Source organism: Aethalodelphis obliquidens, unplaced genomic scaffold (assembly GCF_003676395.1).
Source record: "Aethalodelphis obliquidens isolate GAN/ISIS:26980383/991018 unplaced genomic scaffold, ASM367639v1 scaffold12, whole genome shotgun sequence".
In the NCBI taxonomy this organism is placed as follows: domain Eukaryota; kingdom Metazoa; phylum Chordata; class Mammalia; order Artiodactyla; family Delphinidae; genus Aethalodelphis; species Aethalodelphis obliquidens.
In genome coordinates this window covers 35,190,738-35,205,610 of record NW_020837956.1, presented here as the reverse complement: position 1 = coordinate 35,205,610, position 14,873 = coordinate 35,190,738, and the positions used below count along the sequence as shown (strand labels likewise).

The 14,873-nt window shown below is 50.2% G+C and overlaps 1 protein-coding gene and 1 long non-coding RNA gene across 4 annotated transcripts in view; one reads left to right on the top strand and one right to left on the bottom strand.

The window, feature by feature from the left end:
- Positions 1–301: 301 nt before the first annotated feature.
- On the bottom strand, positions 302–14,640 carry LOC113624051 (uncharacterized). The gene is made up of 4 exons (XR_003434184.1): positions 14,354–14,640; positions 11,055–11,105; positions 1,137–1,238; positions 302–348 (listed from the first exon to the last, which is right to left on the bottom strand). It is a non-coding gene; the product is annotated as an uncharacterized LOC113624051 (long non-coding RNA).
- LPIN1 (lipin 1) overlaps positions 13,725–14,873 on the top strand; it is a 68,554-nt gene continuing 67,405 nt past the window's right edge. For 2 of the 3 annotated variants that reach the window (XM_027113796.1, XM_027113795.1), the window contains exon 1: positions 13,819–13,925. The gene's annotated coding sequence lies outside the window, so the exon portion shown is untranslated. Of the gene's footprint in view, positions 13,926–14,873 lie in introns of all 3 variants that reach the window. The other variant, XM_027113797.1, reaches the window with a different exon arrangement.

Below are 14,873 nucleotides of genomic sequence, written 5' to 3'. Positions count from 1 at the left end.
GAGGAAAAAATCACAGAGTGTGGCCAAGACCCAGGTCAAATTTATTTTTTTAAAGCTTTTTAACAAAATTTTTTTTTAATTTTTTTTTTTTTTGCTGCGTTGGGTCTTCATTGCTGTGCGTGGGCTTTCTCTAGCTGCGGTGAGCAGGGGTTTCTCTTGTTGTGGAGCACGGGCTCTAAGCTCGCGGGCTTCAGTAGTTGCGGTGAGTGGGCTCAGTAGTTGTGGCACGTGGGCTCAGTAGTTGTGGCTTGCAGGCTTTAGAGTGCAGGCTCAGTAGTTGTGGTGCACGGGGTTAGTTGTTCTGCGGCATGTGGGATCTTCCCGGACCAGGGCTTGAACCCATGTCACCTGCATTGGCAGGCAGATTCTTAACCACTGTGCCACCAGGGAAGTCCCCCAGATCAACTTTAGTGTGGAGCTTGGGGAGGGCCACTTTCCCTCTGGGGACATGGGTTACCTTACAGATGCAACCTGAGCGCTGGACCAGGTGCAGATCTAAAACTCAGAATTAGCTTTTGGAACCAGCTTGCTCTCAGAATCCCTTTAGACAGAGTGTCCCTGGCCCTTTTCTCCTCTTGGGGCAGAAGCCTCGTTCACCTCTGTTTTACCCAACATAGAGCTTCCCTAGAACCAGGTCATCCTCTTTGCGGGGCGGGGTGGAGGTGGAGAGCAGCTAATTCACTCCAGGAGCCGAAGAATCAGGTGGCAGCATTTTGAGCCCAACCTGCCCACCTCCACACAGACCACCATTCCTCTGCGGGCTGCTCGGGTGGGACACAGCGAGGCTAAGCCCAGAATTCTCAAACTGGTTATGCAAAAGATCCAGCAGTTCACTCTGGATCTGCCTCCCGTTCAGAACCCTCCACAGCCCTGCTCCAAGTGGGGATCCAGCTGGGAGCTCCCAGGCTCCAGACGCAGCCCAGATGGTCTCTGTACACGCCTTACCTGTCTCCTTCGGTCTTTTTATCACGATCACAAATCCACCTACTTTCATCCTTCAGATCCTTTGGAATCTGCAGGCAGATATGATCCTATCCTCGCGTTAGGCCACCATTTTTCCATCTCCTGTTCCCCCCCAGTGGGTTTTCTTTTGCAGGTTGAACAGCTTTTGTTATTAGAGAGTGGTTTGGCCTCACCTTTCAGGTTGTGGGTCGTTCCTTCCAGAGAGGCGTGCGCCATCCTTACGGAGCTCAAGTATGAAGGTGGAACCAAACGTGGTTTTGTGAGTGTGGCGTGACCTGCAGAGAAAGCCAGGAAAAATGACTTCCTTTGTTTCGGGCTAACAGTCGTCTATCTGTGCAGCCCAATACCACAGGTTTGGGGAAGTGTGAAGGTTCGGGATCTTCTTCTCCTGAGGCTGGCAGAGGGGCACAGAGGCTGGAATCTTGTGGCCATGCATATGCTGGCTTCATATCTCAGTAGAAAACTGTACACTTTAAAGATGAGAATCACAATTTAAGAAGCGAGTTAACGTTTTTTAGCCTCCAAACTTTGGTAAGGCTGGGTTGACATGATCTGGAGAAACTACAAGAAGAGCCTCATATTTGGTGGAAATGATTTGTAGGTAGCTTAGATACTGCTGCTTCCAATGGCATTCTCTCACACAGGACAGAATGTGCTAGATTGGCACGTGACTTCCTGAAACGTGCTGGGTTGCATGGTGACAAGTCAACAGAGCAATGTACAAATCCCACGCAGCTACTGGGACCTACTGCTCAGCCTTTTCACATTAGAACGTCCTTTTCAGGACTCTGCCTTAACCACAAATCTATCCAAGCTACCATGAGCTAGAGACGAAAGGAACAATTCTCTTTCTTGTTAAGAATTGGTCTTACAGACGCGACTTTTCCATTAAGATTCAAAAGCACCATCTGAAGAAGACATGGGAAGGGGTAAGTGGGTTGTGTAGATCTGGAAGAGCAACTCTGGCTGTAACTCTGCATTTTCCCAAAGAATGAGAAGGCCCATGGTTTGTGAACCAGTATTTTCAAGTTTTACCTTCTACTCTGATGTTTAACATCTGGTGGTAGGCATTCTGGTCATGCCTAAAGAAATTGCTTGTGAGAAAACAATCCCACTGTAATCTTAAGCATCTATATAAAGACTGGGTGCAAGGTGGTCCTCGAGATTCAGCTAAAAGTTTGAGTTCACAGTGTCACACCTGAGCAAAGACGTCTAACGCTGTGTAGCAGTATTGTCATATTTCAAAGGATTCCAGTCTAACTGTATAATAACTTTCCAGTTGATCACCATTTAAAACTATTTTTAGTTGATGGATAATACTTAAACAACTGTATCCTGTAATTACTCATCATTTTTGTCCGTGACTTAGGCATTTCAAAGGGTTCCTATATAGTTTAAATTTCTTGGAATTGATGCTTTTTCTGCAAAAAGGTCTATTATATAAATATCTTACTAGTATACTTAGTAGATAACACCAAATTTTCGTGTTCTATAAAAAATGGATATGCTAATTCCTCTCTCAATGTTTTCTCACTTTGTTAGAGTGACAGAAAAGTCCCTTCTAGTTAGCTTTTTATAACTCAGAATTCAGCCAGGCAAAATCTGATTTCATGGAAGAATTTGGTCACATTGTGCTCCAAGCTTTCGATCAGCCCCAGCGTTGACTAGGTTCAGCTCCACGCAGCAGCCTTACTGAGCCCTCTCTCTCCTCCCCTGAGCATCACCAAATGCTGACATCATAACCCCAGTGGGGTCATCAGAATCCTGCCACCCAACAATGAGCTTTTCCCGGAGTCTTTGCAGAGGGCACGGGTGAAAGGACAGTGGAGAAGGAGAGAAAATGGCAGTGGACGAGGCAGGTTGAGGGGCAAGATCAAGGAGGAAAGAGAGAGGAGGGTAAGGCTGGGATGGGAGCCAGCCACGTGTGTCCTAACAACAGCCCGTAAGCAGTGGCCTGGGCTGAGGGGAACTAGAAAGCTAGGAGAAAGAGGAAAATCAACCAGGAGGCCAGTGTTCCCATGAGCAGCGACCTCCAGATGAAATTAATGGACGTTGAATGGGGTCCTGCCAACACGCCCTCCAAGTGGGGAAGGTGAGGATTTCTGCTGGCAGTGAAGGTAAACGGCTGGTTTGCGGGGGTGGACATAATGGGGCATCAATCCCCACACGACACGTCCAAACGTCCCCCGTGCTGGCTTCTCAGCCACTGAACCCACCGAAGAATGGCATCAGTGGCAGAAATCTGGGGACACGACACGTCCAAACGTCCCCCGTGCTGGCTTCTCAGCCACTGAACCCACAGAAGAATGGCATCAGTGGCTGAGATCTGGGGACACTAGAGCCCTATCACGAGACTCTTGGGGTCTCAATTCTACCTTCTGTGAATTGGTTTGCTCTGGGCTGTTACACGGGTTTCCTCATCTGTTCAGTGTCACGGATTGCCTTCTTGTGGAGTTCTTTGAAGAATGGTAAACTATGGTGCATTATTTATACAAATATTTTCCAATATTTTATCTTAATGGGAAATGCAAAGGAAATGCCATTTAGATGTACGTGCAGGCATGTGATACTGAGAGTATTTTCAGGGAGTCCTGCAAGTTGGTGCCTAATTCTCATTAGAAGGACGAAGCAATAGGGACAGGAGCTTCGATTCGCAGACCAGGACCCAAGCAGAGCCCACAGCACCCCTGTGAATAGGTGACTCTGCCTTTTCCCTCCACCCCCTCCTGGCTCCCTCCTCCTCCCCTTGGTATAGGCCCAGAGCAGCTAGTCATGAATATACCAGCACACAAGCATTTACAGGAGGTGCAGTTTCGTTGGGATTTAAGAGAGTGGTTTCTTTCTTTGTTTTGTTATGTTTCTGAGTTGGGATATGGTGGTAGCCGCAGACCTCTCCAAACAGCCAGCTTGTGTGGACAGACACCCACACCAGGGTCCCAGCTGGGAAACAGGCAAGCACAGCTCCCGAATCACTTTCTCTCCCTGGTCTCTTGCCCTTCTTTAAGGGATGATGGCAGAAACAAATGAAAAAGCCGGTTTTCTACATCCAAGAAGGATTTCACTTCCAGGGAAGTTCTAAGGGCTCTCATTTCACAGCCTGGGGCAGGACTTATCCCACCCGGAGCCAGTGTGGGGATTAGTGTTGTTACCTGAGAAAACCCAAGGAGTTTGGAAAGGTGTTGTCCCTTCATCCGTTCTCCGTGACAACTGATGCCTGATCATTGCTTGACCCCAGAACTGGATACCTAGACCATCGCAGAAGCCGCCTACCTCTACTGTCTTCTGCCGCCCAGCCTTCCCGCCATCCCGCATCGCCAGCCCACCCTGGCCAGATTCATTTCCATAAAATGGAGGTTTCATAACATTTCCCTCCCTGCTTATAAGCTTTTAGTGGTTCTCCAGGGCCTTCAGTTTAAAGCATCATTTGCAGTGCCATTTTTTTTGCAGTAGGCGAATGTTCACTTCAATTGTAATTCTAAATGACTTACTTTCACGTTAACAGAGAGATTTCATAAACCAAAAAGAACCAAGTATTATATATTTTTTAATGGTTAATGTGATTCAAAGAATTTTTATGAAAAAGGGATCAAGAGCTGGTTGAAATTCTCACCATAAATATAAAATAGCTATTGCTGTCTTTATTCACGGTGAATTCAGATCTAAGCTCCCCGAAGAGCTGTACTCTCTAAAATAATAGGGATGACACGTACTTGACAGCCACGCTCTAAAGCACGGGCTCCACGTAAAGTGAGGTGGTTAAAAACACCAACTATAATACGAGGCTGCACTTGAGGCCATGACGTGCTGGTCTCAGCCCACTTGCCCATATTAACTGCTCAACAAACCCACGAGGATATTCGCTCTTTGATAACCTGCACGGCAAATCCCCAACACGTTTCTGACTTGCCCACTGCCAAAACTTCGATAAACTTGTCTTTCCACATTTACCTGCACCCCTTCCTCCCACCCCTGCAAAATCCCTTCTCTATTCATTTCCACTGCTTGTTATGCAATGATCCTTCAAGGTCTGGATCAGACCCCATCTGCTTAAGTAAATTAAGCACAGCCTGTAGCACCTTTTTCCACCCAGAACCCTCCCAGCACTCCTCCCTAACTCCTTGGGCCTTTGGGTCTTTGCCAATCATTTGGCAATATCGAACCAGTCATCTATTTTTTCTCAAGCTAAGCTGCAGAATTTATTCAAATGTCACCAGTTTTTCTGCCAATTACTTTTTCTGTTCCAGGATCGAGTCCAGGATCCTCAATGGCATTGAGTTGTCCTGCCTCCTTAGTCCCCTCCGGTCTGTGACGGTTCCTTGGTCTCGCCATGTCTTTCACTATCTTGACACTTTTGAAGGGTACTCATCAGTTACTTTGTTGGAAGTCCCCTCGATGTGGGTTTGTCTGGTGTTTTTTCAGGATCAGATAAAGTTGTTCTACTGTTGGGAAGAAGGTTACAGAGGGGACACGTCTCCTCAGTGCATTCCATCAGGGGCACGTGGTGTCACCGTGCATCACCTAAGATGTTAACCTGCATCCCCTGGTTAAGGCCGTGTCTACCAGGATTCTCCACTGGCTCTCCTGCATGGTTTCTGATGAGAAATATGCTGTAATTCATATCTTGTTCCTCTGTGTAATTTCTTTTCTCAGGCTGCCTTTGAGACTTTCTCTTTCCTTTAATATTCAGTGGTTCAATATGATATGCCTATGTTCATGCGTGTGTGTGTGTGTGTGTGTGTGTGAATATGGTTGCTTGGTGATGTTTGAGATTCTTGGATCTGTGGTTTGGTGTCTCTCACTCATTTTGGAAAATTCTAGGCCATAATTTCTTTAAAGATTTCTTCTGCCCAGCTATCTCACTCTCTTCTCCTGGCATTTGCTACATGAATGCTAGACTGTTTGACATTGACCCACCACTGCAGATGCGCATTTCTTTCTTTTCTCCTCCCTTTTACTCTTTTTCTCTTTGTGTTTCAGTTTGGCTGTTCCTGGTCACCTTACTTCAGCGTCCCTGATTCTTTCCTCACTATGTTGAGTCTATTAACGAGCCCACTGAAGCCAGTCTTCATCTTCATTACTGTATTTTCCATTTCTAGCATTTTCCTTAGATTCTTATCGTTTCCATCTCTCCAGTGAACTCATCTGATCTTGCATATTGTGTACCTTATGCATTAGAGACTTTACCCTATACATCAGATTTAAAAAAATGCAAGTCAGATAATTCCAACGTCTGTGTCACATCTCATCTCTTATTGTTACTGTCTCTTGGAAGCGTGTTATCTCGCCTATTCATCTGCCTCCTCGTTTTTTCTTGAAAGCTGGACATCTTGGTAGAACTGTAGAAACTTAGACAAATTGCTTTTAATCTCTAGAAATGGACCCACTTTTCCTCCTGGCAGGCCCTTAGCATGGGGGTGGGAGTTAACCTGGGTAGAAGTTGGGCTGGGCTTGAGGTTCCTTGTTGCTATGGTTACCCTCAGTGCACTGAACCCTTCAAATTCCTGTGGGAACACCTTGTGTTTCAGGGTGTGGTTTGCCCAAGAAATACTTGCCTGACTCTCAGCTTCAGACCTTCCCTTTGCACTGGGCCCCACAGAGGGTCCCTTTGCCTGTTATTCTTCCTCTCCCTGCTGTTCTTGTTACCCTGCTGTTGTTCCTGTTACAGCTCGGAGGTGTGGGGTGGCGGAGGGAGACGTTCTCTGTTGCTCTGACTAAGTCCCAGTGGCTGCCTCCCGTCCTTGGTTCTCCGAGGTCTGGCTGCCTTGGTTCCCCTGTCCCTGAGCAGCAGATCGAATAACAACCAACATTTTTAAGTAGTAATGAGTGTCTAGGATATTTCTCAATGTCGTCAACAACTTTATTGCGGTGTGAAAATATTTGTGATCTGTAGTTGGTGGCGTTGGTCGCAGGAACTGTTGCTACCATTGTGTGTTGTTGCCCTACGTTCATAACTGAAGGGAACGCTACTAAATGTGAGTTAGAAGTTAGTGAAATGAAGATTGAATTTTTTCCACATTGAACTCGTGAATTTGGGCTTTCTCTCCGTGGATCCTCTGGACTCCTAGCATGCTTTGAGAGAGAACTTGCGGGATGAGGGGTGGACGGCAGTAACCACATGACCTGTGACCAGAAGCAGCTTGTAGAGCTTCTCTCGTGAGTTAACCTGCCACACACCGCATGCTTCCCTGTGCTGCTCGGGGAACCAAGGGGCAGGAAGGCTACGTCCTGAGGACAGCCAGGCCGGTGCTGGGACACAATACACTACCAAACGTAAAACAGCTAGCTAGTGGGAAGCAGCCACATAGCACAGGGAGATCAGCTCGGTGCTCTGTGACCACCTGGAGGGGTGGGATAGGGAGGTTGGGAGGGAGGGAGATGCAAGAGGGAGGAGATATGGGAACATATGTATATGTATAGCTGATTCACTTTGTTATACAGCAGAAACTAACACACCATTGTAAAGCAATTATACTCCAATAAAGATGTAAAAAAAAAAAAAAAAAAAGATCAAAATCTCCACCCAGCCCAGAAAACCTCCACAAAGGGAGACGACAAAGAAATGCGTTTAATTATCGAATAAGCATGAAACCAGGCCGTCCAATAAGAGAGTGCAAAGACATGAAGGGATGTCACATGTTCATGTAGGCAGGCTGACATGTGTTCTCAGGTTAAACGACAACCAGTCCTCAGTAAGAGGACCTGACAGCACCATTTGTCACACACGGTTCACCTGGTAATGGGGTGACCATCTGTGTTAGCTTATTGCCTTTATCCAAAGGAAAAACGAAACTTCTAGTTCCTTTGTGACAAGAGCTAGTTTTGCACCGTGGAGCGAGGCAGGACACCTGCCAAAGTTAGGCACCTGCCCTCCCAGGGACGCTGGGAGACGGGGGGGCGGGGGGGGGCATCTTTCTGTTTACATTTCTGAGAGGTGGCTGCCAGGTGCTAGGAATATTTCTGAGTTGTACAGGTGCCCAGAGGCTTATTTAGCTTTTAGAAAGATTTACTTTTTAAGATTTACTCTCAAAGGGGCAGAGAAAGAATGTGTAGTAAGTGTCCAATAGTAAACGTGCTAAGGAGAGGGGGGAGGGGCAGGCAACCTCTTTCCCTTGTCGCACCAGGGAAGATGGAATCTTGTCTTGGTTTGTGCTGACCGTCACACCAGAAAGGAGCAGTTGAGTCACAGCTCCGTACTTCCTTCCACAGAACGGAAGGGACGAAGGGTGGAGAGAGAGGCCAGAGGTTTACTGAGGCAGCGTTCCCATGGGTGCCAGAGGAGGCGATGTGGACGTTCCATCATCTTTGATGCTCCTCGTAGGTGCATGTCATTTTGCTCAGGTGTGATGCTAATGTTCTGCTTTGGGTTAAGGGAAAATTGAATTTAGTCCTCCTCAGCACAAAGGAACGTGTGCTTTAAAATCCAGGAAATTGACTTTAAGTCTCCGGAGTGGTTAATCCCTCTCCCAGGCTAACTAAACCTAGCCGATCAATTCAGCAGTCATTCAGCGTCTCCTCTGAGACCTCCCTGGGGGCCCAGCATGCACTGGACACCATGGAAGAGAGACGGGTATGAATTCATTCTTGCATTCAAACTGGGGAGTCGACGCCACATTTGAGCCACAGGGCACGAGCTCCCCACTTTCCCACATGCCTTCATGAGGCCTTTCCACGTGCTGGTCCTTCGGCCTGAAATATCTCCTCCCACTCACACTTCATCAGTCAGGAGTCTTCCCCAACCTGAAGGCCCAAAACGTGATACTGTGTTCCGTATCAGGCTTCTAAGTGTTCAAACTAAATAATAATAATAATAGTAGTAGTAATTATCATTACTATTATAAAACTCACCAGAGTGGACCATGTATATTGTGCCAGGCATTGCACTAAGTACTTTAGATCATTTATTCCTTCAAACAGCCCGTGAAACATATTTCACCCCAGTTCAGTAGAAAAGGAAACTGAGGGTCAGAGAGGTCAAGATCACATAACTAGCAAGAGGTGAAGCTGGGATCAGAGCCCAGCGTGGAGCCCCTCGCCCTGGCGTCTCCCATCAGCTTGATCCGGTCTTCTCTGCTCTTCCATAGCACCTGCTTCTCTTCCTCCCTCAGTTCTCCCTGACATCAAGGCTCGGATGTTTGACAGACTTACGGAGGCCTTGAAGGAAGGTGCCACGTCTGGCTCCCGGCTCGCTCTCCTACAGTGTCGAGCACTGTGTCTGGGGTACGCGAGGTGATGGAAAAGGGGGATACGAGCAGAACTGGGGAGCACTGGACCAGGGATGGACAAGCAAAGCTAGTCGTTCCTATCATGTTAGTGACCTGCGACTTTGTACTGTAGGTTGGGAGATGACCCGAGTCAATACAATTTCTCCCTTGAAATTTTGGGGTTAGGGGAACTGAGGTAGGTGGTCATGTGAAGGAAAGAGCTACCTGGTGAGCTGTGTGTAGGAGGCAACCCTGGAGAGGAAGCAGAGGAAGCAGCTGGGAGAGGGGAAGGGGGCAGAGCTAAGCAAGTGGAAAGACAGTGAGGGACAGAGAGAAATCTGCCACAGTTCAAGGCCCATTGCTGGAATCCCTGGCCCCTTTCAATGTATCATGCTCCATACACACACACACACACACACACACTCACACTCACTCACTCACTCTACTTGAGTTGTCTTGTATGGGTTCTGTTATAAGGACATTTAGAAGGAACATAAATGACATGTTGACCCTTGGCACAGGGTGTTGGGAGAGGAGATGGTGGGCTTTGAGAGAGGGAAGGCCAGCCGGCCAGGGTACGGGATGAAGGGAAGTGGACTCGGAGAACACTGGGTTGTAAACGTGACTGTGCACTTGAATCTCATGGGGAGTTCTGCGGTGTACCGATGCCTGGGCCCTGCCTCCAGAGACTGTGGTTAGTTGATGTGAATGCTGGTCTGGGCATCGAGAGTTTTAACAGTTCCCCAGGTGATTCTAATATGTGAGAAGTTTTCCTGGCTGGTCTGGGCATCCAGAGTTTTAGCAGTTCCCCAGGTGATTCTAATATGTGAGAAGTTTTCATGGTAAACACTGCTTTACCGTGTTAGGGGTGGATGAGAATGTCCAATTCGGAATAATTTTACTTATTCTCAGAACAAGAGATGATGAGAGCGATGACTTGAAGTCCTTGAGTATAGAGTGACTTTCCTCAACCAACCCCAGGTTCTAGGTCAACGATTAAAGAAGTTGTGTTTAGTTAGGCTCCAGGCAACGAGCAGATGCCAATGTGCCTGGCTATTGGCGAGTTTAAATGCTGCATGTTTACAGATATGAGAATTTGTTGGCAAATCCTGTCCCTTCTCCTTTTTTAATTGTTTGTTTAGAGACGACAAAGGATTATATCAGTTAGCATTGAAGATTTTATCTTAACTGGGTACAAACAAAGGTCTATCAGCTGAAAATTCTACTAGTTGAGCAATGACCTTGGGGCTAGCCCTGAGCCCACGGCCTGTAACGGGTTGCACAGTGTCTTCTTGCAGGAAGCTGATTTTATCCTGTAGCCAGCTTCCCTCAGTGAGGTCAGAGGCTGGACCACTATGTTTAGCTTTGGGGTCCAGGTTTCTGGTGGGGCTCCACCTTCATGATTTCATCTACAAGCCTAATTCCCTCCCCATACCAAATGCCATCACACTGGGAGTTAGGGCTTCAACATATAAATTTGGGGGGATATAAAGATTTAGTCCGTAGCAGATGCATTTCCCAGTTGAATTCCAAATATGTTTTCTTCTCAGGTAGATTCATCTGGTGTGGCCTTGCCAATGATTAACATACCAGTCACCAGTCACTGTCCCAGGTTCCCTAAGTGGCCTCACTCCTGCCACCTCATCTCTCCTCTTCCCTTCACCTCCCAACCTTCTCCAGAATCCAGCAGGACCCTGCTCTGCCGTGCTGCATGTCTGTTCTCATTGGCAAATGCCTGTCTCAGACCAAACAGAGTGACTGTCAGTCTTGGGCCTGGCAAAGGAGAGACACTTGTTCACTACAAGGCTGGGGTAAAAACAGGGAGGGAGGAAGGCTATAAAGCGAAACTCAGACATTTGGTGTGTGTGACGTATACACCAAAGGACATACCTTCCGAGGTGTGAGGGCTGCTTCATAGAGACCTGGGTCCTGCAGGCCTGGCTGTGGAGGAGGAAGAGAGAACGATGTAGTTTCTTAGCAAAAATGTATTTCTTGTCCTCCCCTGACTCTTTAGGAATCTCCCCCATGCGGCCAGGGGAGAAAGGATGTCCCAGCCCCGCTTGATCACCGGGACGCAGGCGGGGAGCCACTGCCGGGGTAGTCAAGGGACTTGGCGTGCTCCCCCTCCCCCATCAGAGGCCAGCGGTGCAGGGCCGGGGCGGGGGGTGTCTTCCTTCAAGCCCTGCAGGTGCCAGCCCGCTCTGCACAGGCTGGCCTCCTCCTGTCGGTCTGCTCCGGCACACCCGGCCTAGAGCAGTGCACGTTAGCGCCTGCCCCTCTTCCTCTGGGGCCGGGCAGGTCAAGTCCCGCAGCCATGTCCAACCGGTCAGTTCATGGTGGCACTGAATAGGGTCACAATTTTTATGTGTATCTGTGCCATCGACCGACATTACTGCCCCCAACCGAACACTCAACGGAGGACAGACGCCGCGACTGGCCTGGTCCCCGCTGGAGCCCCCAGCGCTCAGCATGGGCACAGGGCGGCACTCAACACATGAGTACTGAATGACGGCGGGGAGACAGACGGGGCTGGGGCTTGCGGGGGTGGTGACTGCTCTCCATGCCAGGCAGTGTGGCCCGCCGGCCAGTGGGGGACCTGCGTCTCCCTCTGCCCTGAGGCTGGGGGCTCTCCTTGCTTCCCTGCTGCACGGGGTGCCTGAGTCCCATGAGTCTGGGACTCTGCCCAGCGCGTGGCCCAGGGGAGGGTGCACTGTGCTGTCTAATTAATGTATCTGTTAGGGTGAATTAGGGTGGTGTGGCCTTCAAGCTGTGGCCAATTGTCAGCCGCTCCCCTTAATCTCCCTGCGACTTCTTTTGCCCTCTTGGATGCCTCAGCCTTCATCTATGATCCTCCCCCTAATTTGGGGGTGGGCCCTCTGTGCTTTGGTTCCAAGCATTCGCTCACCCCTGGTGTACCCTCCCTCCTCCTCCTGTGGAACCCAGGACCTCTCATATCTGCTTCTTCCCCCAAGAAACTCGCTTTGGTTAGCCCGCCCACGGGCACCCCACTGGATTGGGACCCACTCCACTTCTGGTGGATTTCCACACTGCTCTGTGCCCTGCCCTCCGAGGGGGCGGCGCAGCACTGGGTGGTCCCTGGTTCCCATCTGATTCTTGAGGCCTCGAGCAAGGGAGTGCCTGTGCTGAAGGCCTCCAGCCAAACCCTGGCCTGGCATCCTACAGAGATTCCCTCCCTCCCTAGGAGACCAAGTCAGGCACCAGAGATAAAGTATAGCCCTCTGGGGGAAATTCATTGTTCTTTCTCTGGTATCCTTTCTGCCCTGGGCATTTACCGTAACTAACCACTGTTGTCACTGTCAGGAGATGAGTCAATTGCATACCCACCTGTATTGTTTCATGAGACTCAGGTGAAGAGGGGCGAGGGGTCACCCTCCTGTCTCCCCTCCCCCTTGCAGAGCCCTTTCAATTGTGTAGGTAGTTAATCTGGAAAACTTCAGAATTCCCAGGATTGTTATTGTCACTGGATAGAAGGACGGAGATTTCCAGCTGGAATAGGGCGGCTTAGATCATTCTCGTCGCTTTTCTATGTAGAGAAAAGTTCTGACAATCGAGGAGTTGTAATTGTTTAGCCTTACACATCATCAGCCTTCTCTAGGTGTCCCTCCTAGGAGGAAGGTCAGCAGCCTGCCGGGTCTTGAGGCTGGGCAAGCCGGGCAGTCTCTGTATCACAGCTGGGCTAAGCACTGAACAGATCCTGGGAATCACCACTCCTTAATGTATACGGTTCTAGAACTTCAAAATCTTACAAGTTAGCAAAGGCCATGTATTTCACGTGATGGCCATTTCCATCCTCAAAGTGGATCTTCCTCCGATTTTCCAGATAGTGAAACCGAGTCTGAGTCTTTTTAGGATCGAGGGTGCTTGCATCGCTTTGCCCTGGCATCACTCCTCCCTCCTTCCTCCTCCAGAGGCTGGAGCAAGTTTACGCATCCCGGTGGTTTCCTTCTCCTCTTCCGAGTTGGGCTGAAAGCGGCAGGTCCAGGGATTGGCCCAGGGGATCACCTCAGCTGTCCTGGCTGAGTCACAGCTGGGTGACTGCTTGGTTGCAGACCGCACAGCAAGGGCCCTCCCAGGGGGACTCCAGCCAGGGCAGGATCAGCAGGGCAAAGGGCTTTCGTGAATCCAGCTCAGTTTATACTGAAACGTGATCTAGTGTCTTCTCCTCATTGCTTGTTGGAAACAAATTCTCCCTGCAGAGTCTGGACTTGTTTAGATGCAGTGGAAATAATGGGGATAGCAGAGAAAGATAGCAGATGACCCTAAACTTCTACCTAGAGCCAGCCGGCTTCTTCAACGAGCACCAGAAGCCTTCCCCTTCCCGACATGTCTGGGTTGGCTGGAAAAAATCCCAGTCTTAGAGTGGCCAGAAGTGCACTCGTATTTCCTTCCGAGCCCGCATCTTCCGTCTTCCTTCTGCATCTCAGTAAAGAGCACTAAGGTAGGCGAGGAAGGAGGGGCGGGCTGCCCCGGCACTTCCTGCGAGGGAGGCTCTGCCGCCTGCGGCCGGGCGGGCCCTGAAAGCAGCCGAGTGGCTCGAGTCTCGTGAGGCCCCTTGCGCCGCCCCGCTCGCCCCGCCCCCGGGGGCCGGGCCGCGCAGACCGGGAGCGCGAGGCGGGCTGGGTGTTTGCATACAAAGGCGGCCAAGCGTGCGGCGCCGCAAGGTGAGTACCAACCTCCCCGCCGCCAGCCTGCCGTGTCGAGCCTCCGTGGAGCCCCGGCCAAACCCCGGCCGCCGCCGAGGTAGGGGCCACAGCCTCTGCGGGGCCAGGCTGGGCAGGGCGGGGCACCGCCCGGGGGCGGGGGGCGCGGTCGGGCCGCTGCCGGCCGGGGGATGCGGGACGACGTGATGCCCGGGGACCACACTCTGTCCCCGCGGCCCTTTCGGGGCAAGTGTTTCAGGGAAGGAGGCGGAGAACAGGCCTCAGGGACCCGGCGGCCTCGTGAGCTTCCCTCGGGCCTTCTCCCAAAGGGCTGACCTTGATCGGCGTGGCGAACTCGAGGGGTGGCCGCGGGACTCCGTCCTGGCAGGACGTGTGGGTAGTACTTGGGCGGCAAGCAGCCCTTGCTTAGCGCCGGGGACTTTTATGAAACTGGTGGGGAGGTGGGGGTGGGTTATTTGGGATTCCTGCTTTGCTGTTGAGGAAACAGGCTCGGGGAGGTTGACTTACGTGCCCAAGGTCACACAGCTGCCGGGTGGCAGGCTGAGCCCGGGTTGGAATCCTGGTTCTCGGATTACATACAGTCTGGTCCCTCCTCTGCCAGTTTCTGTGCACCTTTCCTGCAGCCTGCTGGGTGCTAGGCCTTCCATCAGATGCCCCTGCGAATAATTTTATTTTGGGGAAGGTGGGGAAAATGTAGGATGAAAAGTAGTGTTTGGGAAATACCTTGAAGAGCCGCGGAGCAGGGGTGTGTATAGATGCCCGGCTGGTCATTTGCGTGGAGGGTAGTGGCTGGAGAACGCAGATGTCAACCCGGTTTTGACCAACAAACAGGAACTTGACTAAAACAACTGGCCGTGTTAATTCAGAGAATTTTTAGAGCCCAGTAGTTTGGAGGAGTTTTTTGGAGACATGAGCTTATCAGCTGTTTTTATGGGAGGGGGCGGGTAATGGGGGGGTGCTTGTGAAATTTACTGTTTGTCCCTGTTCTATAATTTGGGTCTTATGAGTTAAAGTAAGCAGTTGCGGA